The sequence below is a fragment of the Somniosus microcephalus genome, chromosome 5, assembly GCF_052327205.1.
Source record: "Somniosus microcephalus isolate GS21.2 chromosome 5, FLI_Smic_1.0, whole genome shotgun sequence".
Lineage (NCBI taxonomy): Eukaryota > Metazoa > Chordata > Chondrichthyes > Squaliformes > Somniosidae > Somniosus > Somniosus microcephalus.
Genome location: NC_140991.1, coordinates 270,015,656 through 270,040,896, shown reverse-complemented (window position 1 = coordinate 270,040,896; position 25,241 = coordinate 270,015,656). Strand labels below are relative to the sequence as shown.

The following is a 25,241-nucleotide window of genomic DNA, read 5'->3' as shown; positions in this document are numbered from 1 at the left end:
AGACTTAATCTCAGGGAATTTAGGAAACAAGACTGCTATCGCCAGCTGTTCATTGTGTAGTTGAGCATCTGGCTGGAGGGCCACATTTGGAGCTTGTAATAAAGAGATTCTCTTAATTAAAATCCTTATTTGGTGCTGAAAGATAGACACCAACCCAGAAACTAAAATAAATGACAATTATCCTTTAGTTTTATTAAATTTTGATTCTGAAAGTACAGACCTTTTGACAGATGAAATATCAACATTTTACAGCTGTTTGAAGCTGTCAAACACTGACAATCTGTACTTCAAGTTAATTCCTTCCTCTCAGGATGATTTAGAGATCTCCCCGGAACAGAAAGCTGAATGCCACAATTTTTGACAGCTCGCAGCCATTCTGCTTTCTGTGCCAGTGAGATGAGGGACTCCCGAGACCTGAAGGAAGGAAGGCTGTAAAGGTATGTAAAACTTCTTTAAACACTTTACACACACCAAACACACTTACCTTTGCACTCTGCACCCATCACTCACCTGAACACCAGACATCTCAACCCCTCCAAGCCCTTCATCCCGACGGTCCGTCTCCTCTAACTTGGCGTGGTTTGGAGCCGTTGGGAATCCCACACTTCAACATTAAAAATAGGGATTAGGCTAAAAACTGCCTGTTAACAGGCAGTTAATTGGCACTAATCCCCTTCCCGCCTCGGGGAGGCGGGTCCCAGTGGGGGCGGGTACCCGCCTCCTTTGAAACTGGCATGGAGACGGGATGGTGTCGGGACCCCCGATTTCGGGATTTTAACCCCCCACACGCCTCCAATCCCGCCTCCACGGCCCAATGAAAATCCTGCCCGTTAACTCTGTTTCTCTCTTCACAGATGCTGCCTGACCTGCTGAGTATCTCCAGCATTTTCTGTTTTTATTTCAGATTTCCAGCATCTGCAGTATTTACTTTTTGCATTAGGGGAATAAAGAAATGGTTATTTTTTTACTTATCAAAGACAATTTTTCCTATTTTTCACTAATAGAATAAGTTTTGATTTTTCCATGTTTTATATTTTCTCCCTTTGGCACCTTTAAATCTCTCTACAATCATGTGCCATGCAGTTATCAGCCGCTAAGAAGCACACATGAACGGCCCAGGGTGATATGCCATCTGATTATGTGTCCCATCCACCCTGTGAGGTCACATCTATGATTTGTCAGCGAGAGAGGACCAGGGGAGGGCTAGACAGAACTTGCATTTATATAGCGCCTTTTTGCGACCTCAGGATGTCCCAAAGCGCCTCAGAGCCAATGAAATACTTTTGAAGTGGAGTCACTCTTGTGATGCAGGGCTGAAATTGTGAATGGAGAGCAGAATGGGTAGAGACAGGGAGATCTGCAGGAGGGAGGAGATGAAAAGTAATGATACAGATCAACAACAACCATGTACATTTATATAGCACCTTTAACATAGTAAAAACATCCCAAGGCTCTTCACAGGAGGATTATCAGTCAAAGTTAAACACCGTGCCACATAAGGAGATATTAGAACAGGTGACCAAATGCTTGGTCAAAGGGGTAGGTTTTAAGGAGCGACTTAAAAGGAGGAGAGAGAAGTAGAAAGGCAAAGAGGTTTAGGGAGGGAATTCCAGAGCATAGGGCCTAGGCAGTTGAAGGCACGGCCACCAATGGTGACTTTCATAACCTCAGGATGTTCCAAAGCACTTTACAGCCAATTGTGTAGGCTTGAAGTGTAGTTATTGTTGTAATGTAGGAAACGTGGCAACTCAATTTGCGCACAGCAAGGTCTGACATTCAGCACTGAGATAATGACCAGATAATCTGCTTTGGTGATGTTGGTTGTGGGATAAACATTGGCTTGGACACCGGGGACAACTCCCCTGTTCTTCTTCAAATAGACGGGGCCTTGGTTTAACGTCGCATCTGAAAGACGGCATCTCCGACTCTGCAGCACTCCCTCAGCCAGCCTAGGTTTTGTGTTCAAGTCCCTGGAGTGGAGCTTGAACCCATGATCTTCCGACTCAGAGGTGCGAGAGTGCTACTGACTGAGCCAGAGCTGACACTGACAGGGGGCTGGCTCGATTGGTGTAAGTGGGTTCGACCTGGGAACCAGGCCTGGTTCGTATGCTGAGGTAAAAAAAACTTTGTTGCATCAGCCCCTTTAAATGGGGTATGAGTGGCTTTCCAAGGGAGCGCTCCAATAACCGCCTGCCCCACACCTCCCTCACCTCAGCCCAAGAAGTGCCCCCCTAGTGACAGGGGCACCTGCCCGGGGTCTTTAAATGAAAGGACCTCCTGCCTAACTCTGCAGATTTTGGTGACACCTCCCAGCACTTTACACTGGGGGCCGAAGGAAATGTCGGATCTGGCTCATTCTAGATGGGAGGGAGGGGTCGGGTGGCACCAAGGAGACGGTCTCCTCACGGGGAAAGTATTCACCCTAGCCTGGAGTCTGCTTTAACACATATGACCAGAGTATGATGCATGAGACTTGAAAAATGAGAAGAGCAGAATAAAGCTTACCAAAATAAACCTTTATTAATCTGCTCCACGCATAGCTGGAAACCATTATGCGTTACAGGCAATGTATTTCCAGCTTTCACTCAGGTGGGTTTTCAGTTGTCTGAGCACTGAAAAATCACTTCAAATTGAATAAATATGAAAATACTTATCAATCCTATTTATTTATTTAACAAACTGGTTCCAGGTACAGGCTGACAGCACACATTTGATAAGAAGCCTCCTGCCAACTCCAATGGAGGTCACTGCTTGCAATCTTGCAAGATAGGGCAGGGCGGGGGGGTGGGGGGCGGGAAGGCCAACAAGTAGCTTAACAGCCCGGTTTGCACAAAATAATTTATTTTTTAATAGATTTGTGTTCGGTATCGAGGGATATTGATCGATAGATTTTTGGTAGGCAAAAGTATTAAGGGTTACGGGACCAAGGTGGGTCGATGGAGTTAAGATACAGCTCAGCCGTGATGTAACTGAATGGTGGAGCAGACTCAAGGGGCTGAATGGCCTACTCCTGTTCCTGATACAAAGGCCGGAATTTTGCCTACCTGGACGGGTCCGGTGCAGCCGATGTCCGTGACGGGTCATGACCCCGCTGCTGGCTCCATCCTGCTGTTGAAAATGAACTTACCTTAATGGGGCCTATTAAGGCCGCCCATCATTGTAGGGATGCTTTATGGTATTGGTGTGGGGTGGTGCCAACCTGGCACATCATTTGGCAGCAGTATGGGTGTACAGTGTAAAGTTAACTAAATCTGGCCATGGTGAGGCCATCCATGGCCTCCCGGGCAGTAATGTGGTCGGGTGCTGATGCCCTGTGCAGCATCAGGTGATTGCGGAGAAGGTTGATGTTGTTGTTGGTGCTGCTGGTGTGCCTGGTGCTGCTGGTGTTGGGGCTGATTGTGGTCCGATTCTGAGGACCAAGGTGAGACAGTATAATCAGCACCCATGTTGATGGAATGGATGGCAGGTGAAGTACAGATGACAGAGCATTCTGTCAATGGTGAGAGAGTTCTTCCAATGAGGTGACACTGGCTGGAGACTTTGCTGGAAACACTTGCAGCCTGCAGAATCTGTGCCGGAAATGGACTGAGCAACAGCTTCTGCCTGAGGAAAGTGATCATCTGTCAGGTGGGAGCTTTTACTGTACATTTCATGCTGTCAAGTAATCAGCTGGGGCAATGGCCACGGAACTCTCGCCTCAGGTTGACAGACATTCCCAAGCTGTGTGCATCCTGTGGCCATGCAGGGAAATTAAAAAAGTTAGAAAAGGCTCTTAAGTGCCTGTAAACTACCTGATAATCATCTCAATTGGGTCCCCCGCCGCTGCCGGTCGGGTCGGCTCAGCGATGATAGACGCGCCTGGGAAAAGGCGCGTGGGTGCGAGAGGACAGCGGGTTCCCCACCCGCTGTCAAAAATAACAACCTTCTCACCTGACCCGCCACTGATCATGTCTGCTACCGCCCTGGAAAATTCCGGCCAATGACTATTCATCACATTTTATGTTTTATAAAGAGAATCTTGTGAATCCAGTGGGCCCTTACACACTACCCCCTTCCCAAAAAAGAAATGGCAAACACATTATGCAATCAATTACGTTAAAAGAGTCACATCTTTTGTGCCCGATTATAGGTTTTCAGTGGAATGAAAAATCTCAAACCCATCAAGCAAGCTTAAAGAAATAGTTGCAGAAAAGAAAAGTGGGCATTCTGCTTTACATTTTTCTTTGAAATCGAGAACACACGTTAGGTAACACTTTGAAGTGAACTGTTGTGAGCGTTGACTGAATATGATATTATTGATTCTCCTAAGCGTTCCTTCTCTGTGGCGACAATATTAATTTATCCAGCACATTAAAGAAGTCTTTGATCTGAGATGTCGTGGTACTTTTCATACATTATACAACAAGTTGACAAGTTGAGCTGTCCTTCCACTGTAAAAACAACAATCAGTCTCATCATAAGGCAGTAACAAGCCTCGGCGGAGAGCTCTTGCCCTCTTCCAGCCAAAACAGTTTGAGGGCTGGGAGGTCAAAGGTCGCCAACTGTCAAAACAAAACAACACAGTCTGGAGATTGAATTCCTGTTTGGAAATTTAGCAGAGCGGGAGAGGGAGCCAGGTTTGGAATAGTGAGCTCAAGAATATAATATACTTTGGTGGGAGATAAAAAAAACCTTAAATAAAATTTCAGGCATTTGTTTAATAAACGTAATTTCAGCAGACATGGAATTTAGAGAATCTTCTTTAAAAGTAAGATAAACATTCGGTGAGGTACTGCACCCTTTGAAGTTGGGGACAGGGTTTGACTCAGCAAGGCTTCATAAATCTGAATATTTCTAACTCTCGCTTTAAAATTCAAAGAGTTCTTCACTGCAAGGTTTTTTTCTCTCTGCTGGTGCATTCACGGTCTGTGTTGCTCCAGCTAGTGGAACATGCTTCCCAGACTCTTGGAGACAGCGCAGCCAATCTGTGCCGAGCCTGAAGGGTGACCTAATACAGTAGCTCTAATCAGAGCGGAAGGTAGGGGCATGGTTGCAAGCTTCTATTTTTAAACACAAGCCTCCCTATTACATATTAAAAAGCGAGTTCCCAAAAAATATATACAGGGCCCCCAAGTGTGCACATTCCTACATCATAAAGAAATTCTCTGTTCTCCTTTAATCAAACCCTGCTAAAAGTTCTGAGGGTGGGGATTTTTTTTCTCTCTCTTTTTGCTCCCACCCCCGCCCCATCCTGTGATTTTTGCTCAGATAGAACATAGGAACGGGTGGAACTTGAGCCTTGCTGACCCAGAAGTGGACGGGACAAAGCAAATCAAAAAAGCCCCCGCAATCCTTTGGAGTCGAGCTTTGAGCGCTGTCAAGCTCCTGTCAGATGAAAGCTAATTGTATCTCGCACTGACTGATCTCCTCCTGGCTTTGAAAAACTTTTGAAGATCTTGTCTCGTCGTGGGGGTGGGGCGAGAGCAACTTGAAGTTCTCCCCAAGATGTCAGAGGGCTGGCTCCAAACGCTGCCATCTGAAAAGAAAGAAAGGATAAATGTAATGGAAAAGTGAGAGGGAGCAGCAAAAAAAAAAATAAACTCATGGGGCTAGAAATTGGGCTCCTTGGCGCCTCCCGTTAGCGCCTCCGGGGGCATGGGTTTGTGACCGGGCGCGGCGATATCAACGCCTCCCGCTAAATTCGGCGAGAGTTTTGCGGTGGCGGTAAGACGTTGTGCCCCGATCTCCTGCGCCGGAGATTATGACGTCACTGCCGTGTGCAGCGCCCCGATTGAAAAATTCCCTCTCGCCCCCTGCTTGTGCGCCTGCCGTTAACAATGAGAGGTATAGGAGGCGGCTTTCAGTCAGATGTCCCCAGGAGGAGCGCTAGTTTAAAGGCGTCCACTTCCGGTGTCGTTTTTGTCAGCCAACAATGCTGCATTGTTAATTTCACATTGGCAAAGAGGCCTTTTGACTGATTTGAGTGTTTTCCATTTTAACGAGTGTTCTGGCACATAAAGATTCTCCAGTTTCATCGAGGGGTGATTTGAAAGTGCAATATTTGGATCCTTTCATGGGGGTTGTACTGGCACTGGACCTCGCCCTCCAGTGTCAACGTCGGAGGCAACTGAAGCACAGGGAAAAAGTACAAAATGTGGCCAGAGGTAGAAGGGCCAACAGGGCTCTCAACAGGAGGCCTTACCCACCCAGGGTATTCCGGCAGCAATTCTCCTACATGAATTTCACTGAGGACCAGTGTATTAGTAGGCTCCGCTTCAGCAAGGACGTGGTCACAGAGCTCTGTCACCTCCTGCAGCCAGACCTCGAGCCTCAGATCAGGACCACCAGGGCTCTCTCAGTGGCAGTCAAGGTCACTGTCACTCTCAATTTCTACGCCAGCAGATCATTTCAGTGTGCGACAGGTGCAGTTTGCCATCCATTGCTCCATCTGCCAGATCACAGATGCTCTGTACAGAAGGAGAAGGGACTACATTTCTCTCCCCATGACCAGAGAGAAGCAGCACGAGCAGCATGTGGCTTTGCCAGGAGAGTGGGCTTCCCCACGGTGCAGGGCGACATTGACGGCACCCACGTTGCTTTGCGGGCACCTCATAACAATCCTAAGGTATTCTGTAACCGCAAAGGCTACCACTCACTTAATGCGCAGTTGGTGTGCGACCACACACGGCGAATCCTGACCATCAATGCCCGCTATCCTGGCAGCAGCCACGATGCCTTCATCCTGCGCCAGACTAGTGTGCCAGATCTATTCCAGCCACACCAAGCTTGCGGCTGGCTGCTGGGAGACAAGGGCAATCCGCTCTCCATCTGGCTCATGACTCCCCTTCGCAACCCCAACACTCCTGGCCAGCACATACAATGAGAGCCATGCTGGCACCAGGAACATCATTGAGCAGACCATCGGAGTGCTCAAGCAACGGTTCCGCTGCCTTGACTGTTTGGGAGGAGCCCTCCAGTACTCGGTTGAGTGGTGTCATTTTTCGTTCTCGTCTGCTGCATAACTTGGCCATCATGAGGGTGCAGCCATTGACACCAGGCATAACTCCACCACCTTAGGAGCAGGAGGAGGAAGAAGAGGAGCAAGAGGAACAGAAGGACGAACAGCAGCGACGGAGGAGGCAGCCACTCAGTCGACATTCTGCAAGGTCGGTCCGTGACCACCTCATCAGATTTCGTTTCCAGTGACTTTGAGTCCTCGTTCCGGTTGCTGAGCACGTCCCCATCATTCCATCACTTTGTGATTCCACACCACACCCCAGAACTGAAATGAGACACAGCAGCAAATCTGCAACATTCCAGTAATAAATTTATCAAAAATCATTAACCACATATATACAACAACAATATTGACTAATCACCCTTGTGCAAACCCTTGCCTCCCCCCTTTACAGTCCCCTTTCCTAATCTACTGCTCCTACGTAGTGCCTCCCCAGTGGCTGCAGCAGGGCTGGTGGAAGGCTGCTGAGTGTCGGTGCCAGAGACTACAGATGGCCTTGCAGGACGACCTCGACCAGCTGTGGGCCTGGAAGGCCCGGCTGCAGACTGCACCACCTCAGACTGGGCAGTGGCAGTCTGGGATGGCTGGATCACAGGCAGCGGCAAGTGCAATGGCGGAGTGGCAGTGGTGGGAGCAGGAATGCTGTCATCCTGAGAAAGGACAGCAGGTCCCTGCTCCACTGACCCACTGCCACTCCCCCAGGGCAGCACCTCACCATCCCCACCAATCTGCTGGAGCACAGATTAGTGGCCTACTGCGATACCGTGAGATCCCCGGTGGACTGTGTTGGACCCAACGGCGATGGCAGCAGTCAGAGCTTTCGTGGCATCAAGCTGAGACTGCATGAGAGCAGTCTGAGACTCGATGGCAGCAACCATTGACTGCATTACAGCAGTAAGATGTTGCGTCGCTTCCACCTGTGCTGCAATGGAAGCTGCCACATCGCCCATGACACGCGTCATGAGATCTGGATCCGTATGGTCTCTCTGGGAGTACACTATCCTCCGCACAGTGGAATAATGGGCTCCATGGTGTGTGCAGAGCTCTGTGCAATGTTGGAGGCGGACTCCTCAACGCTCCTTACAATTGCCGAGAGGCTCTCGGGCACCTTTGCCATTGCACCTATCATCTCGGTGTGCATGGCCATCAACCTTCTTGTGAACGCCTCCCCATCAAGGTCCTCATCTGAGTCCTGTGCAGCAGAACTCACGCACGAACTCGTCCTCCGGGGAGCTGGCTCCCGAGCTACCCTTTCCCCCTGGCCTTGCTGCAGCTCGCTTGTCCCCGGTGCATCACCCAGTGCAGACCCCTCTACTAAACTTGCCTCTAAAGATCGGGTAATGCCAGTATCTGAGGTGGTGCCTGCGGGTGAGAGATGCAGTGATGCGGTGCTTTGCTCCTCCTCCTCTTCTCCTTCCTCACTCTCAGTGGGAGGCTCAGGGATAGGCTGGTCATCTGGTTGCTGATTATCTGAAAGCATAAAGGCACAAGACTCGCGTTAAGGTGAGGGCAGGGGGGCAGGAATGGAGCAAGGAATGCAGACATTCTCAGGAGGTAGAAAGAAAGGTTTGTGATGTGAGGGATAAGTGGGATGAGAGAAGGAGAGGGGATGAACATACCATTTTTGCCCCCAACAGGGTCGATGTTGCCGACGGCCATGGCGCCCACCACCTGCTGCCCCATGAGTCGCAGCACTCACTCCTCCAGGTCTGAAAGCTGCTGGAGCTGCGCATCACCCCCACCTGTTCTCTGCTGTTCCCTCCTATTGTGGACCATCTTGGCCTGTAAGAGAAACAAATGTGTGTGAGTCAGAGTCCAGCTATGTGTTTGGGAGATATGCCTGCCGCAGTTGAATAGCTGTGATTGTAGGCAAGGCGTGAGATGTGGATGTGAGTTTGAGTAGGTAAAGATGTTTGGTGGGTGAGTGGTGGGAGTGTGGTTGTTTGCGCAGTGTGCACAGACTGAGGTTCAGATGCTGGTATGTAGGAGCTGTTGAAGTATGTACTCATCTTGACCACCCGACTGAGGCCGTTGAATTTCTTGCGGCACTGTGTCAGGCTGTGTTCCACCACACTACTGGCCGAGACCTCCTGGGCCACTTCCCTCCACATTGCCCTGAGGTGATGGCCTCCTTCCAGCGGCCAGGAACACCTCCTTCGCTCCACTCCAGCCACCAAAGCCTCCAATGCCACGTCTGTGAATCGACGAGCTCTCTCCCTGGGAGTGGGAAAAGCCATAGCCATCAGGGGATTCACTTGCTCGCAGGTCGCCTCAAAGCCAGCAATGATGAAAATGAGCCTCTGCACAATGATCCAACCTCCCCTTTAAGAGCTGGAAGTAAACAGTGTGAAGGATCATGGCTGAATGCAATGCACCTGAAATTCTTTAGCGCTCTGCTGGTAGCGCCCCTGTAGCGCCCCACCAAGGTCATTAGCGCTTGATTTAGCGCCCCACTTCCTTCCTGGGGCGCTAACACCCAATTTAGTAGAAGATGCACCTGGTGCTAAATTTTCAAAATTTCAAAAGTTAGCGCCCCAAACAGGGCGATACCCAATTTCACCCCTATGGTCTTTTGGATAAGACGTTAAACCGTGGCCCCATCTGCTCTCTCTGGTGGATGTAAAAGATTTCATGGCACTACTTCAAAGAAGAGCAGGGGAGTTCTCCCCGGTGTCCTGACCAATATTTATACCTCAACCAACATCACTAAAACAGATTATTTAGTCATTTATCTCATTATCACAATGCCGTTTGTGGGACCTTGCTGTACGGAAATTAGCTGCCGTGTTTCCTGCATTACAACAGTGACTATACTTCAAAAAAAAGTACTTCATTGGCTGTAAAGCGCTTTTGGACGTGGTGAGGTTGTGAAAGGCGCTATATAAATACAAACCTTTCTTTCTTTTACTGCAGGGAGGAGCGGCATGGCGGGGGATGGGTGGTCATAGAAGCTGGCACTAAGTGGCAAGGTCGGTAACCTAGCAGCACTTGGAGATTAGACAAGGGCTCAGTCCAATACTTGCATTTACGCACACACATCGGAGGTACACATACACTATGGATCATAAAAATAAAACAACCACTAATAAATCCAATAAGGAATTCAGGAGAAACTTCTTTACCCAGAGAGAGGTCAGAAGGTGGAACTTGCTACCACATGGAGTAGTTGAGGCAAATAGCAAAGATGCATTTAAGGGCAAGCTAGATAAGTACATGAGAGAGAAATGAATAGAAGGATATGCTGATAGGGTTAGATGAAGTAAGGTAGGAGGAGGCCTGTGTGGAGCATAAACAACAGCATAGACCAGTTGGGCCGAATGGTCTGTTCCTTTGCTGTAAATTCTAGGGGGGAGAAATTCGGTATCGCCCCATTTGGGGCGCCATTATTGGCGGTGCACAAAGTTTAGTGTCTGGCGCTAATGATCGCCACCTACTGCGAAATTGGTCTGTTTCGCCCCTGGAGCTGATTTCAGCGCTAAATCAGGCGCTGCACGATTCTCTTAAGGCGCTAAGCCGGAGGAGCGAGGCGCTAACTCAGAGGGCGGGCACAGCACAGGTGCTGTCAGTTAGCGATTGCACACAGACATGCTGGTGCCGGTCAGCTCTTAAAGGGGAGGGTCGATCTTGATTTGCAGCCGCACCCTGCGTATCGGAGCCCTGAATCTCGGCCTGGACAGACCTGTTGCCAAATCCTGCAGCCAATGACCATGGAGGGGGCCAGGGAGCAGGCGCAGCGTTTCAGCGAGAGGGCCTTGGAGGCTCTGGTTGGCGCAGTGGAGCGCAGGCGATCTCTCCTGTACCCGAACAGTGGCAGGAGGCCTCTGCCCAGCGAGTACCAAAAAGTTTGGAGGGAGGTGGCTCACAGAGTGACCTCCAGCAGCATGGTGCCTAGGACTCCTGTGCAATGCAGGAAGAAGTAACGACCTCACTCGGATCGTCAGGGTGAGTGCCTTTTTCAGAAACCTCTTCATCCCTCCATCTCGACCTCGCTTTATGGCCAAAGGGTCTTGAAAGCCCCAATGCCCAGCACTCCTCCAACACCTATGGCCCTTTCAGGAAACTCACACGCACATTCAGCACTTTGCATACAGTAAGGGCTATTCAACCATGGGAGGCATTTCAGCCAAGATCATGGCTGCACACAGTAAGGGCTATTCGACCATGGGAGGTATTTCAGCCAAGATCATGGCTGCATCTTTACTCAGACCCTGTCCTTTATCTTGCAGGGCAAGTTGGCGCATAATAGGAGACAGCAGCAACGGACTGGGGGAGGCTGGCCTCACCTTCAAGCCCTGACCGATCTGGAGCAGCGAGTCCACCGGATTGTGGTAAGCCGGGAGCTTGGCCCCGTCGCCACTGGAGACGCCGACCCCGTTCTGGCCAGCAATGGTAAGGTCATCACCTTTTTGACCTCTCTCCTTCCACTTGTTCCTCACAACAGCATCCTTTGACACTCTCGATCCAAATCAGTACATCGCTGCACTCATGCCTCCCTTGCTGCCACCCTGTCCTCACGCTAAAGCCACTCTTGTACCTCCCTGCTTTCAGATGCTGATTCACCAGGTGAGGAGGCGGGCCCTCAAGCTGCCACTGGGAGTGAGTCTGAAGGCGAGGAGGAAGAGGAAGCCGGACCATCAGCGCAACCCTCTACCGAGGCAGCCCATGGCCATACTGGGGACACGCCTTCCCTGGAGGGGAGCGGGGGGGGGGAATGGTCTGATGAGGGTGAAGCTCCAGGACCCAGCGGGCTGCAGCAATGCGAAGGGGGTAGGGAAGCTCGGGGGCCTTCTCCCCGGAGGGAGAGTATGGCCTCGAGTCCTGCTACAGTGAGCGCAGAAGAGGTGCGGCTCCTCGCTGAAATGAGCGCCCAGGCGGAGCAAAGGCACATTGAGCTCATGGCTGCAGTGGCAAGGATGCCCGAATCCATTGAGTCACTGGCAAGGAGTGTGGAGCACTTCGGTGCAGCACAGGCGGCTGCCACGCAAATGCTAAGTGCTGCAATGCAGTCAGTGGCTGGTCTCATGGAGACGCAGATTGAGGCCACGCGAGCACTAACTGATGTCACCCTCGCTGGATCGGGCAGGTTTCCCCGGGACCCTCCCGGCGCCACAGCAGGCCAGCAATCTGTGCTCCCACAGATTGCTCCGCATGCTGAAGTGCTGCCCCGTGGGAGTGCCAGTGTGTCGGTCGAGCGGGGAGTTGCTGTCCTCTCTCAGGATGACAGCATTCCTGCTGCCAGCACTGGCACTTCTCCACTGCAGTTGCCACCACCTGTAGGACAGACTGCTGCCGCCCATGCAGAGTTGGAGCAGTCAGCAGCTGGGCCCTCCAGGCCCAGAGCTGGTCCAGGCCGTCCCTCAAGGGCATCTGCAGTCTCAGTTTCTGACACTCAGCAGCCTTCCCCCAGCCTTGCTGCAGCCACTGGGGTCCCAGTGCGGCGGAGCTGCAGGGTGGGAAGGGGGCAATTTCGCAAGGGAAGCAGATCACCCTCGAAGGGCAAAAAGTAGAAGGTGTGGCAAAATGTTGTTCATTGTTTTATTGAAGGCCGAGGAACGTGGTCATATTTTTGTTACTGTTTTGGACATTGTCTCCAGGTTGTGAGAGCCAGTTATGTGATTGACTGTTTCTTTGTGTGTTTCTTTCTATTACTTTGTCATGCGGGAAGGATACACAGTTTTGTAAATAAAGAAGTGTCTTTATTCAAAATGTGCATGTTTGTTCTTTGTACTCATTGTTGCCTTGACCGGCTTAGGGTTTGTGGCATGGTTCCATTCAGGTTCTTTGAATGGCAGAAGCCATTCCCTCAGAGGGGGCCAAGAAGCGACTTGCTATAAGCCTTTGATGGACGGCCCTTGCACTTAGTGCCTCCCTCCCGTCTTGGTGCTGCTGCTTCTCCTCCTCCTCTGCTGGTGCTCCAAGGCCCAGTGGCATTGGCTGGGTCCTGAGGATTGCCAGGTTATGCAGCATACAGCACACAACAACGAAGTGGGAGACTCGCTCAGGCGAGTACTGCAGGGCTCCTCCAGAGTGGTCCAGACAGCGGAACCATTGCTTGAGCATGCCGATTGTGTGCTCAACGATGTTCCTGGCAGCTTGATGGCTCTCGTTGTATCGTTCTTCTGCAGGGGTACTGGGCGAACGGAGCGGAGTCATCAGTCAGGTGCACAGAGGATAGCCCTTGTCCCCGAGAAGCCAGCCTCCTGGGTGAAGTGGGGCCTCGAAAAGGTCCGCCACAGAAGTCTGGCACAGGATGAAGGCATCGTGGCTGTTGCCTGGAAAGTGGGCATTAACAGCGAGTATCAGCTGTCTGTGGTCACAGACCAACTGGACGTTCAAGGAATGGAAGCCCTTTCGGTTGCGGAAATCCTTGGCATTCTCTTGCAGCGCCCGCAAAGCCACATGGGTGCAGTCAATGGCGCCTTGCACCATGGGGAAGCCCGCTATTCTTGCAAAGCCCGCTGCGCGCTCTTGCTGCTTGTCCGGGGTCATGGGGAAAGAGATGTACTCTCGTCTCCTTTTAAAGAGGGCATTTGTGACTTGACGGATGCAGCAATGCACCGCAAACTGGGAGATATTGGCAATGTCCCCAGTAGCAGATTGAAAGGAACCGGTGGCATAAAAGTTGAGAGCCACTGTTACCTTCACTGCCACCGACAGAGACGTCCTGCTCCTCAGTTGAGGTTGCAGATCTGGCTGGAGGAGGTGGCAGAGCTCAGTGACCACCTCCTTGCTGAATAGCAGCCTTCGCAAACACTGCTCCTCAGACATATTAATGTAGGAGAACTGTTGTCGAAAAACCCTGGGAGGGTAAGGTCTCCTGTACCGACGCCTATTGGCCCTCCTCCGTCTGGCCATGATTGCCACACTCTCTCTGCGTCTCTGTGCCCTCTCAATGTGATGGAGAAGCACGATGTTCCCATCCATTGCAGCTCCCATAATATGTGGGCAATCAAAGTTATGCCGGTGAAAAAGCAAAGCAACTACAAAGTTATGGGCAGAAGCCAAAACTAGCTCAGACAGCGTTGACTTGATGCAGAAGTCTCTCTTTCTCCCTTTGTCTCTCTGCAAATCTCTCTCTCTCTCTCAGAACGAGTGGTCCAAAAATGGCTACCACACAGAAGACAGGAAGAACCCGCTTTAAATAGCGCCCCCCCCAGCCGCACAGCGACTGGGAAGCGTTCCAGTCAACCCGTCGTTGGTAGTGATAGGCGGAAAGGAGGGGGGCGCCACTGAATTTCCGGTCCGGGGCGCCCCAAGGGCATTGCACTCTGGAATGACGTCAAGATCTGCGTGCGCAGGAGAGCGGGCGGTATGGTTTAGCGCCACCGCTAAATGTCCGCTCAATTTCGCGAGAGGCGCAGGTCTCGCCGCGCCCGGGCGCTAGTTGGTTAGCGCCCCACTTATCGCCCTCTTAAGGCGCTAACGGGTGGCGCTCACAACTGAATTTCTCCCCCTATGTAATTCTATGTAATATTTCCAGAAGCTGAAACCAATTAGTAATTTAAAAGGGCAACGTGCCTTTCTCTCAGGGCAGGCCCAGTTCTTGGGAGCAGCTCGCACCTCAGCTGCCCCTTGGACACCCAAGGATGTGATAGGAGAGATAGAGATAAACTATTTCCTCTGGTGCGGGAGTCCAGAACAAGGGGGCATAACCTTAAAACTAGGCCATTCAAGGGTGATGTCAGGAAGCACTTCTTCACACAGAGGGTAGTGGAAATATGGAACTCTCTCCCTCAAAGAGCTGTTGAGGCTAGGGGTCAATTGAAATTTCAAAATTGAGATTGATAGAGTTTAGTTAGGTAAAGGGTATTAAGTATTACAGAACCAAGGTGGTAGATGGAGTTAAGGTACAGATTAACCATGATCTAAGTGAATGGCAGAACAGGCCCGAGGGGCTGAATGGCCTACTCATCTATCTTATCTTATCTATATCTATATATATAAATAAATCGGTACTTCTGTCTGTCTGTCTGTCATTCTGTCTGTCATCGCCTGTGCGTCTGTCGGGCTATGCGCTCGAAAGTTACAGGGCGTACCTACGCGCGTGTTACCTCCAAAGAAAGCTTACGCTTCCGAGACGGTTTTAAGCGTATTTATGTTTCGGCCGGGCTAAAATCGCGCCTGCGGTATCCCAAAAACCTTAACATTCCGCTCATTAGCATCTCATTATCCGCTCATTAGCGACAGAGTGACCTCGAGCTCGACCAATCGTACGCCGGGTTGCTGGCGTGTGCCGCCGGGCCAATCGGTGCGTGTGTGGCCGGGCCTTATCCTTCTGAACCGAGGTGAGTCGCCGCCATCTTGATTCCAAACTTTTCCTTTCTTATTCCCGCTTTCTGCGTCTTAAAAAAAAACGTTGCTTTTAAAACACATATTGTTTTAAAAAAAAATGATTTAGAAAGTAATTAACTTATCTAATCTCATTAATTTTCCTACCTTTCCCCGTTTTTCCAGGTAGGCCTAGAAGCCTCGGCGTCTCCTCTGCACCCACGCCCGAGCTAGGCACCTCCCAGCCCCACTCGAAGGCTGGAGGGCCGAGCCTCAGCCCAACGCCGCTAGGGTGCGCGCGCAGCAGGAGCTGAGACGCGGCGTCTCTCTCTGGCTCGTCCGGGGGGCGGGGCTTGCTGAGCGTCCAGCGTTACCCTGGCAACGGGGCCCGCCGGCCGTCTCGCACAGCCGCAATCGGCGGTCTTCACCTCGGCGGGGGGGGGGGCCGCGACCCTCGGGGGGGGGGCCGCGACCCTCGGGGGGGGCCGCGCGCGCAGCAGGAGCAGCTGAGACGCGGCGTCTCTCTCTCTGGCTCGGCCGGGGGGCGGGGCTTGGTCAGCGTCACGGTTACCCTGGCATCCGGGCCCGCTGGCCGAGCCAGAGAGAGACGCCGCGTCTCAGCTCCTGCTGCGCGCGCAATCGGCGGTCTTACCCTCGGGGGGGGCGCGACCCTCGGGGGGGGCGCGACCCTTGGGGGGCCGCGACCCTCGGGGGGGCCCCCCACCCTCCCTCCCCTCCCTCCCCCCCCGCCCTCCCTTCCCCCCCCTTTCCCCCCCGCCCTCCCTTCCCCGCCCTACCCTCCCCCCTCTCCCCGCCCCCTCCCCTCCCCTCCCCCTCCCCCCTCCACTCCCCCCTCCCCTCCCTCTCTTCCCCCCAGTCGCTCTCTCTCTTCCCCCCAGTCGCTCTCTCTCCTCCTCCCAGTCGCTCTCTCTCTTCCCCCCAGTCGCTCTCTCTCTCTCTTCCAACAACAACATTCCCTCGAAAAAGCCTCAGCACCGCCGGGCACTTCAGCTGGTATATATATATATATAAAGCGGTTCTTCTGTCTGTCATTCCGTCTGTCTGTCTGTCTGTCCAGCTATACACTCTCAAGTTATAGAGCGTACCTACACGTGTGTTTCATCAAAAGAAAGCTTACAATTCCAGAATGGTCATAAGCATATTTACTTTTCAGTCGGACAAAAATTGCACCCGCGGTATCCAAAAAACGTTCAACATTCCGCTCATTATCCGCTCATTAGCATAGAGTGACATCAAGGTCGACCAATCGTACGGTCGAGCGACCCGACGGTCGACCAATCGCTGCGTGGCGGGGGCAGGTTCGTGGCGCGTGCGGGCGGGCCCTCCTAGAGTCAAGTGACGGGACGATTGACCAATCCTACGCTTCGGTGACCTGACGGTCGACCAATCGGTGCGTGTGTGGGCGGGCCTTATCGTTCTGAACCGAGGTGAGTCGCCGCCATCTTGATTCCCTACTTTTCATTTCCTTTTTCCCACTTTCTGCGTTTTTAAAAAAAAAGTTGCTTTTAAAACACAAATTGTTTTTAAAAAAAGTTAATTAATTTCTAAATCTTTTATCTAATCTCATTAATTTTCCTACCTTTCCCCGTTTTTGCAGGCAGGCCTCGAAGCCTGGGCGTCTGTTGCCCAGCCACGCCCGAGCGACGCACCGGCCGTCCCGCTGAGCCCGATTCCGAACCAGCGGCCAGCCATCTTGGTAAAGGCTGGCTGGGCTCACTGCAAGCTCCTCGCGCTTCATTCGCGCTCGCGCTGCACGGCGCATGCGCACCTGCACACAGAGCGCGGCCAGAGGGAAGCGAGCAGGTTAGCGGGGGGGGGGCGGGGCTCGGGAGGGGAGGGGGAGCGGAAAGGGTTACCCCGGCAACCGGGCTCGCCAGCCGCAATCGGCCGTCTCAAGCCGCTCAGGCCCAGGCCCGGTCCCGGAGATCGGGAGGCGGAGAGGGCGTGGGGTGGCACGGAGATCAGCGTAGCCATCCCCGGCAGAGGGGAGAGGGTCTGCTGGCTCCCCCCCTCCTTCCCCACCTCCCCCTCCCCCCCGCTCCCCCTCCCCTCCTCTCCCCCCTCCCTCCCCCCTCCCCTTCCCCCCTCCCTCCCCCCTTCCCTTTCCTCCCCTCACTCCCCTCCCCTTCCTCCCCCCTTCCCCTTCCTCCCCCCTCCCCTTCCTCCCCCCTCCCTCCCCTTCCTCCCCACCTCCCACCCTCCTCCCCCCCTCTCCTCTCCCCCCTCCCCCTTCCCCCCTCCCCCCCTTCCCCCCAGTCGCGCTCTCTCTTCCCCCCAGTCGCTCTCTCTCTTCCCCCCAGTCGCTCTCTCTCTTCCCCCCAGTCGCTCTCTCACTTCCCCCCAGTCGCGCTCTCTCTCTTCCCCCCAGTCGCGCTCTCTCTCTTCCCCCCAGTCGCTCTCTCTCTCTCTTCCAACAACAACATGCCCTCGAAAAAGCCTTGGCACCGCCGGGCACTCCAGCTAGTGTTCTTATATTTCTATATTCCAAGGCCCTGAAGCAGGCTGGAAGATGCTTAGATATGCAAAGCAGGGTCCTACACTGGTTATGGTACCCCATTTGCAATTATCAGGTACAAGTCGAGGGAGCACTTAGCTTAGCTCCAACTTAGTGATGTGCCTCAATAATTCCGAGACTCGAAGTTAGCAGAACAAAAACAAGGCTTTTATTAACTTAGAAAGTAACACGTAAGAGAGAGAGATGTCTTCCTTCTGGAGACTGAGGCCAGACTGAAGCTAGCTTACAAACGGGGCCAGGTATGGGCGGAGCCCTACACGCAGCACATTCCACTATACAATACAGCACATTCCAGTACACAATACAATGAGGTCTGGGGGAAGGGAAATGACACTGAAACCGATCTCAGTCACAGGCAGTGGTGAATGGAATATTTCATCACATTCACCCCTTCTATAGATTTAGTCTGTTCGGGGGTTTGATAGTCCTCTGCGACCGACGTGGCTGTTGCGGTGCCGCGGGTGTCGGCTGGGTGTCCCCGGTAGCCTCCTGGGTCTCTGCCGGGGGTGCCACCAGGGTTGTTGGAGGGGTAGTTGGTGGGGGTGCCGTTGGTCGGTGTTCTTCCGGGGGTGATGAAACAGTAGTGGGTGGGTAAGAGTTGCTGTGATCGTCGTTGCCGCTATTGCCGTGGTTGTTGTCGATGCCGTCTGGGGCGACGTCTTTTATGGACACGGTGTCCTCCCTTCCGTCGGCGTGCCGGACATATGCGTATTGGGGGTTGGCATGGAGTAGGTGTACTGGCTCCACGAGAGGGTCCGTCTTGTGGCCCCTCACATGCCTTCGCACGAGTACCGGACCTGGGGTGGAGAGCCATGACGGCATGGATACGCCTGAGGTGGATTTCCGGGGAAAGACAAACATTCGTTCATGAGGCGTGGTATTAGTGGCCGTACACAATAGCGACTGTATCGAATGGAGCACATCCGAGAGGACTTCCTGCCAGCGGGAGATAGGGAGGCCCTTGGTCCTTAGAGCTAGAGTGACTGCTTTCCATACTGTCCTGTTCTCTCGCTCCACTTGGCCGTTACCCCGGGGGTTGTAGCTGGTGGTACGGCTCGTGGCGATCCCCTTGGACAGCATGTACTGGCGTAGCTCTTCACTCATGAAGGACGCCCCCCTATCCGTATGGATGTAGCTCGGCATACCGAACAGGCAGAACAGGCTGTTGAGGCATTTAATGACCGTGGCGCTGGTCATGTCTGGGCAGGGGAAGGCGAATGGGAACCGGGAGTATTCGTCCACAATGTTCAGGAAGTAAACATTGCGGTCGACGGACGGGAGGGGGCCCTTGAAATCTAAGCTGAGCCGCTCAAAGGGCCGTGTAGCTTTGATTAAGTGGGCTCTATCTGGGCGGTAGAACCGAGGCTTGCACTCAGCGCAAGTGCGGCAGTTCCTGGTCAGGGACCGAACTTCCTCAATCGAGTAGGGTAAGTTACGGGACTTTATGAAGTGGAACAGCCGCGTGACCCCTGGGTGGCAGAGGTCGTTGTGGAGGGTCTGTAGCCGATCCCCGGTGGCGCTGGCACACATCCCTCGTGAGAGGGCATCAGGGGATTCGTTAAGGGCCCCTGGCCGGTAAATGATGTCGTACTCGAAGGTGGAGAGCTCGATCCGCCACCTAAGAATCTTATCATTTTTAATCTTCCCCCTCTGTTTATTATTGAACATAAACGCTACCGACCGCTGGTCGGTAAGTAGGGTGAAGCATTTGCCGGCTAGGTAGTGGCGCCAGTGGCGCACTGCCTCCACGATGGCTTGGGCCTCCTTTTCCACGGAGGAGTGTCTGATCTCGGGCCCTTGGAGGGTCCTCGAGAAGAAAGCTACGGGCCGCCCCGCCTGGTTGAGGGTGGCCGCCAAGGCGAAGTCAGACGCATCACTTTCCACTTGAAATGGAGTGTTCTCGTCCACTGCCTGTAGCGTGGCCCGCTCAATATCCTGCTTAATGCTTTTGAAGGCGGCGTGGGCCTCAGCAGAGAGCGGGAAAGAGGATGCTTTCAAGAGGGGGCGGGCTTTGTCGGAGTAGTTGGGGACCCATTGGGAATAATAAGAAAATAACCCCAGGCACCTTTTCAGGGTTTTGGGAGTGTTGGGCAGGGGCAGCTCCCGTAGGGGGCGCAATCGGTCGGGGTCTGGCCCGATTTCCCCATTCTCCACCACGCTGCCTAGTATGCAGAGGCGCGTGGTGTTGTAAACGCACTTGTCCTCGTTGTAGATGAGGTTGGGTTTTTGTGCGGTTTTCAGGAACCTCTCGAGGTTCGAGTCGTGATCCTGCTGGTTGTGACCGCAGATGGTGACGTTGTCGAGGTAGGGGAAGGTTGCCTGCAAGTGGTGGTCATCGACCATGCGGTCCATCTCCCTCTGGAAGACCGAGACCCCATTCGTCACCCCAAAGGGGACTCTGAGGAATTGGTAGAGGCGTCCGTTCGCCTCGAAGGCGGTGTACGGGCGGTCCTCTGGTCTGATAGGGAGCTGGTGGTACGCTGACTTGAGGTCGATGGTGGAGAACACCCGGTATTGGGCGATTTGGTTCACCATTTCTGATATGCGGGGTAGCGGGTAGGCGTCTAGTAGGGTGTACCTGTTGATCGTTTGACTATAGTCGATCACCATCCGTTTCTTCTCGCTACCCCTTACCACTACCACTTGGGCGCGCCACGGGCTGTTGCTGCGTTCAATAATGCGCTCTTTCAGGAGCCTGTCTACCTCGGTCGCGATAAACCGCCTGTCCTCCCAGCTGTACCTCCTGCTTTTGGTCGCTATTGGCCGGCAGTTAGGGGTAAGGTTCGCGAATAGCGAAGGCGGCTTTACCTTCAGGGTAGCCAGACCGCACACTGTGAGGGGCGGCTGGGACCCACCGTACTTGAGCGTGATGCTTTGGTGGTTGCACTGGAAATCCAGGCCCAAGATCACGCTCGCACATAGGTTCTTCATGATTAATACTTTAAAATTATCATATACAGTTCCATTAACGCACAATTGTACCGTGCAGTAACCCAGAATGGTCGATGTCTGGGTTTTATCAGCCATAGAGATGGTACCCTGAGTAGGGACCACCTTTAGGGAGAGTTGTTGTGCCAGTTCTGGGTGGATAAAGCTCTCCGTGCTTCCACTGCCAATTAAGCATTTAACCCGGCACCCGTTTACCTCGATGTCCACCATTGATCTGGATAGCGGGTGCGGCCTGGTCTGGTCCACTGTGACCGATGCCACTGTAGGGCCCTGATCGATACAAGATGGCGTCCACGCTGTCTGCTCACAAGATGGCGGACCCCACGAGGTCGGGCAAGATGGAGTCCAAGATGGCCACTCCCACGGCGCACACGCGGCGGTGGCGGGTTTTCCGGCGGTTGGTTTTCCGGCGGGGTTCCCTCTGCACACCTTCCCGAAGTGCCCCTTCTTACCGCACTTAAAGCAGGTGGTGCCTTTCGCCGGGCACAAGTTTCTGGTGTGCTTTGGCTGCCCGCAGAAGTAGCAGTTGGGTCCCTGACGCGTCGCGGCTGTCGTAGGGCTTCTGGGGGGAGAGCGGGGCCCAGCCGGTGTCGGGCTGTCGGGCGGGGAAGATGCCTTCCAAGATGGCGGCGCGCTCGGTGCACACGTGGCGGCGTGGACGGCGCGGGCTGAAGAGTAGGCGTCCGAGTTTCTCTAGGCCACATCCAGAGATCGCGCGGTGTCCGCAGCCTGTTTCAGGTCCAACCCCGTTTTTTCCAGCAGTCTTTGCCGGATGTAAGTGGAGCTGAGGTCTGTGATGAAGGCATCGCGAACAAGCTCGTCAGTGTACACTGCGGCTTTTACATCTCGGCACTTGCAGTCTTTGCCAAGCATTTTCAGGGTGCTTAGGAACTCCTCCACCGATTCCCCAGGTCGCTGTGCGCGGGTAGCGAGCAGATGCCTAGCATACACCTCATTCGTAGGCTGCTGGTAATGCGCCTTTAAGATGTCGCAGGCGGCCAGGTACGTCTCGGCGTCTTGGATGAGGGGGTAAACCCGGTGGCTTACCCAATTCCGCAGAATTCCGAGTCTCATCCTCGCAGCGTCCATAGCGTCTTTGACGGCTGCGGAATTGTCCAGGAAGAATTCCATACACTCAAACCAGTGTCCGAAGCGTGCTGATGCGTCCGGAGCATGTCAATCCAAATCCAAACGTTCGGGTTTCAGGAGTTGATCCATAGTGTTGAAAAATAAGTTAATAAAATTGATGTGCCTCAATAATTCCGAGACTCGAAGTTAGCAGAACAAAAACAAGGCTTTTATTAACTTAGAAAGTAACACGTAAGAGAGAGAGATGTCTTCCTTCTGGAGACTGAGGCCAGACTGAAGCTAGCTTATAAACGGGGCCAGGTATGGGCGGAGCCCTACACACAGCACATTCCAGCACATTCCAGTATACAATACAGCACATTCCAGTACACAATACAATGAGGTCTGGGGGAAGGGAAATGACACTGAAACCGATCTCAGTCACAAGCAGTGGTGAATGGAATACTTCATCACACTTAGTTAGCCTGCTTTAACAATTGGCACATCGAGCTCATCTTTCTATTGATACTGCCCCATTACATGGACATATATCACCGTTCCTTCATGGTCGCAGTGTCAAAATCTTGGAACTCCCAAACTAACAAATCTGTGGGAGTACCTTCGTCACACGGCCTGCAGCGGTTCAAGAAGAAGGCCCATCACCGCCATTTCAATTACAATGAGAAATGGGCAATAAATGCTGGCCTTGCCAGCAACACCCATATCACCAGAATGAAAAAAACAAAATATCGAACTGCCTCATGAACGATACCAGTCTTTAATTCTATAAATTTGCAGGGCTACAGGGAAAGGGAGGGGGAGTGGGACTAGCTGAAGTGCTCTTGCAGAGAGCCGGCACAGGCTCGACGGGCCGAATGGCCTCCTTCTGTGCTGTAACCATTCTATGATTCTATGATTATAATTCCACTTAGCCTACGTGGGACACCATTCCAAATTTTTTTAAAATTCGTTTATGAGATGTGGGCGTCGCTGGCAAGGCCAGCATTTATTGCCCATAACCTAATTGCCCTTGAGAAGGTGGTGGTGAGCCACCTACTTGAACCGCTGCAGTCCGTGTGGTGAAGGTACTCCCACAGTGCTGTTAGGGAGGGAGTTCCAGGATTTTGACCCAGCGACGATGAAGGATCGGCGATATACTTCTAAGTCAGGATGGTGTGTGACTTGGAGGGGAACTTGGAGGTGGTGGTGTTCCCATGTGCCTGCTGCCCTTGTCCTTCTAGGTGGAAGAGGTTGCGAGTTTGGGAGGTGCTGCCGAAGAAGCCTTGGCGAGTTGCTGCAGTGCATCTTGTAGATGGTACACACTGCAGCCACGGTACACCGGTGGTGGAGGGAGTGAATGTTAAGGTGGTAGATGGGGTGCCAATTAAGCGGGCTGCTTTGTCCTGGATGGTGTCGAGCTTCCCGAGTTTTGTTGGGGCTGCACTCATCCAGGCAAGTGGAGAGTATTCCATCACACTCCTGAATTGTGCCTTACAGATAGTGGAAAGGCTTTGGGAAGTCAGGAGCTAAATGTTACTCCTTGCATAAAGGGATGCTCCCAGATCTTCGTGTCAAACTTATTTTTTAACAGTTTAGCCCCTGTTCCTTGTGTATCTTATGAGGTCAAAGGGGTTTGGTTACTGAAGTTTCCAAAGAATTTTCATCAGCAGCAGAGACAACATGATGACCGTGAAGAGAGTTCTCTTCTTGTTTCTTTTGATGGGGCTGGGAATTGAGAGTGGGGCTGCGGAGGCTCAGGGCCATGAACCGCACATTCAACGTACTTTACTCCCAAACCTCCAACAGCAGTGACCGGGAGATTAACTGTCAATTCCGCGAGACTCCCGGCCATTCCGGGAGGGTTGGCCCACCATAAAACATCCATTGGGGATCATTTTGACTTTGATTGATAGTGTAAAACGGGCGGTATCGGATCAGCCGCCTGCTATGCATTTCTCCCAGGTTTCATTTCTACTGAAGTGAAGTGGTTTTGATAGCTTAAATAGGGAGAAACTGTTTCCATTGGCAGGAGGGTTGGTAACCAGAGGACACAGATTTAAGGTAATTGGCTGAAGTGAGGTGGCTGCCTTTTTTTCCCAGAAACGTGCCTTAACGGAAAGTGGTAAGTCCGCGAATTTCTAGGCCTGAGATTCGATAAAGTCAAGTCAAAATTACCCCCATTATTCAGTCCTGTTTCCATTATAGCAGTATTAACACACAAAGTTAAACACACTGCATTTGTTAAACACAAGACAGCGGCAATAATTTAAGCATAGAAAGAAGTTTTACAACTGCCAGAGACACAAGTCCTGTAAACTGGAACTGCTCTTGTAAACAATTCAAATGTCTACAATTTGAATCTGAAAGCTCTTTATATTATGAACACTTTTAAAGGGGGTCGTCTGCAGTTTGGCTTAGGTCACAGCTTGTTCATTCAAAAAAGGTAGTCAAATTTTCATAGTCCTTATAATTTCCTTGTATTATTTTATATGATACATCTGTTAACTGTAACATTCTTAGGTTTTTTTAAAATTTGGCTATCTTATGGACTTTTAACAATTGTTTCAAGAATCAGTATAGCTGTATTACCTATATTTAAGAGGGGAGATAGAACATGTCTAGGGAACTATAGACCAGTCAGCTTAACATCGTTGGTAGGAAAAATAATGCAATCCCTACTAAAGGAAAAAATAGAAGAACATCTAGAAACCAAAAATATAATAATGAATAGTCAACATGGATTTCAAAAGGGAAAGTCCTACTTGACCAACCTCACTGAATTCTTTGAAGAGGTAACAGAGAAAATAGACAAGGGCAATGTAATAGATGTAATGTATCTAGATTTCCAAAAGGCCTTCGATAAGGTACCACATAATAGACTAATGAATAAGATCAGAGAATGCGGTGTCAAGGGACAAGTAGCAGAATGGATTGCTGGCTGGCTTCAAGACAGAAAACAGAGAGTAAGGGAAAGGGTAGCTATTCAGAGTGGCAGAAGGTGGAAAGTGGGGTCTCACAAAGATCAGTGATGGGACCAATGTTGTTCACAATTTATATTAACGATTTAGACTTTGGAGTAAAAAACCCAGGGCTGAATTTTGCCAGCGCTCAGAGTGTGGGTTCAGAGGCGGGTCCGCTGTGAAAATCAAAAAGATTGACAGCGGGGCGGTATCCCACTCTAAACCTGCCTCCTTGTGAGTTTCCCTAGTGCTGGCTCTGCCTGCGCTTTGCAGACACGGCCCTAAGCAGCGGGTCATGCAATTGTGCTAGTTAAGAGGGTGTTTAAAGCAATTTAATCACCATTTTACCAGGTACAAAGCGTTTCCCAAGTTTTCCACGAGGTTCCCGTCGCTCGGGGGTCACTCCAGGTAAGTGTGTCGGGTTCTGAACAACTCTCCATTCCTTTGAATAGGTGAAAGCTGC

At 52.0% G+C, this 25,241-nt stretch overlaps 1 long non-coding RNA gene across 8 annotated transcripts in view; it reads right to left on the bottom strand.

Moving 5' to 3' along the window:
* Nucleotides 1–4,677: 4,677 nt before the first annotated feature.
* Nucleotides 4,678–25,241, bottom strand: part of LOC147117716 (uncharacterized) — a 698,822-nt gene continuing 678,258 nt past the window's right edge. For all 8 annotated transcript variants that reach the window (XR_015078510.1, XR_015078511.1, XR_015078515.1 and 5 more), the window contains one exon: nucleotides 4,678–5,515. This is a non-coding gene — a long non-coding RNA (uncharacterized LOC147117716). The remainder of the gene's footprint in view (nucleotides 5,516–25,241) is intronic.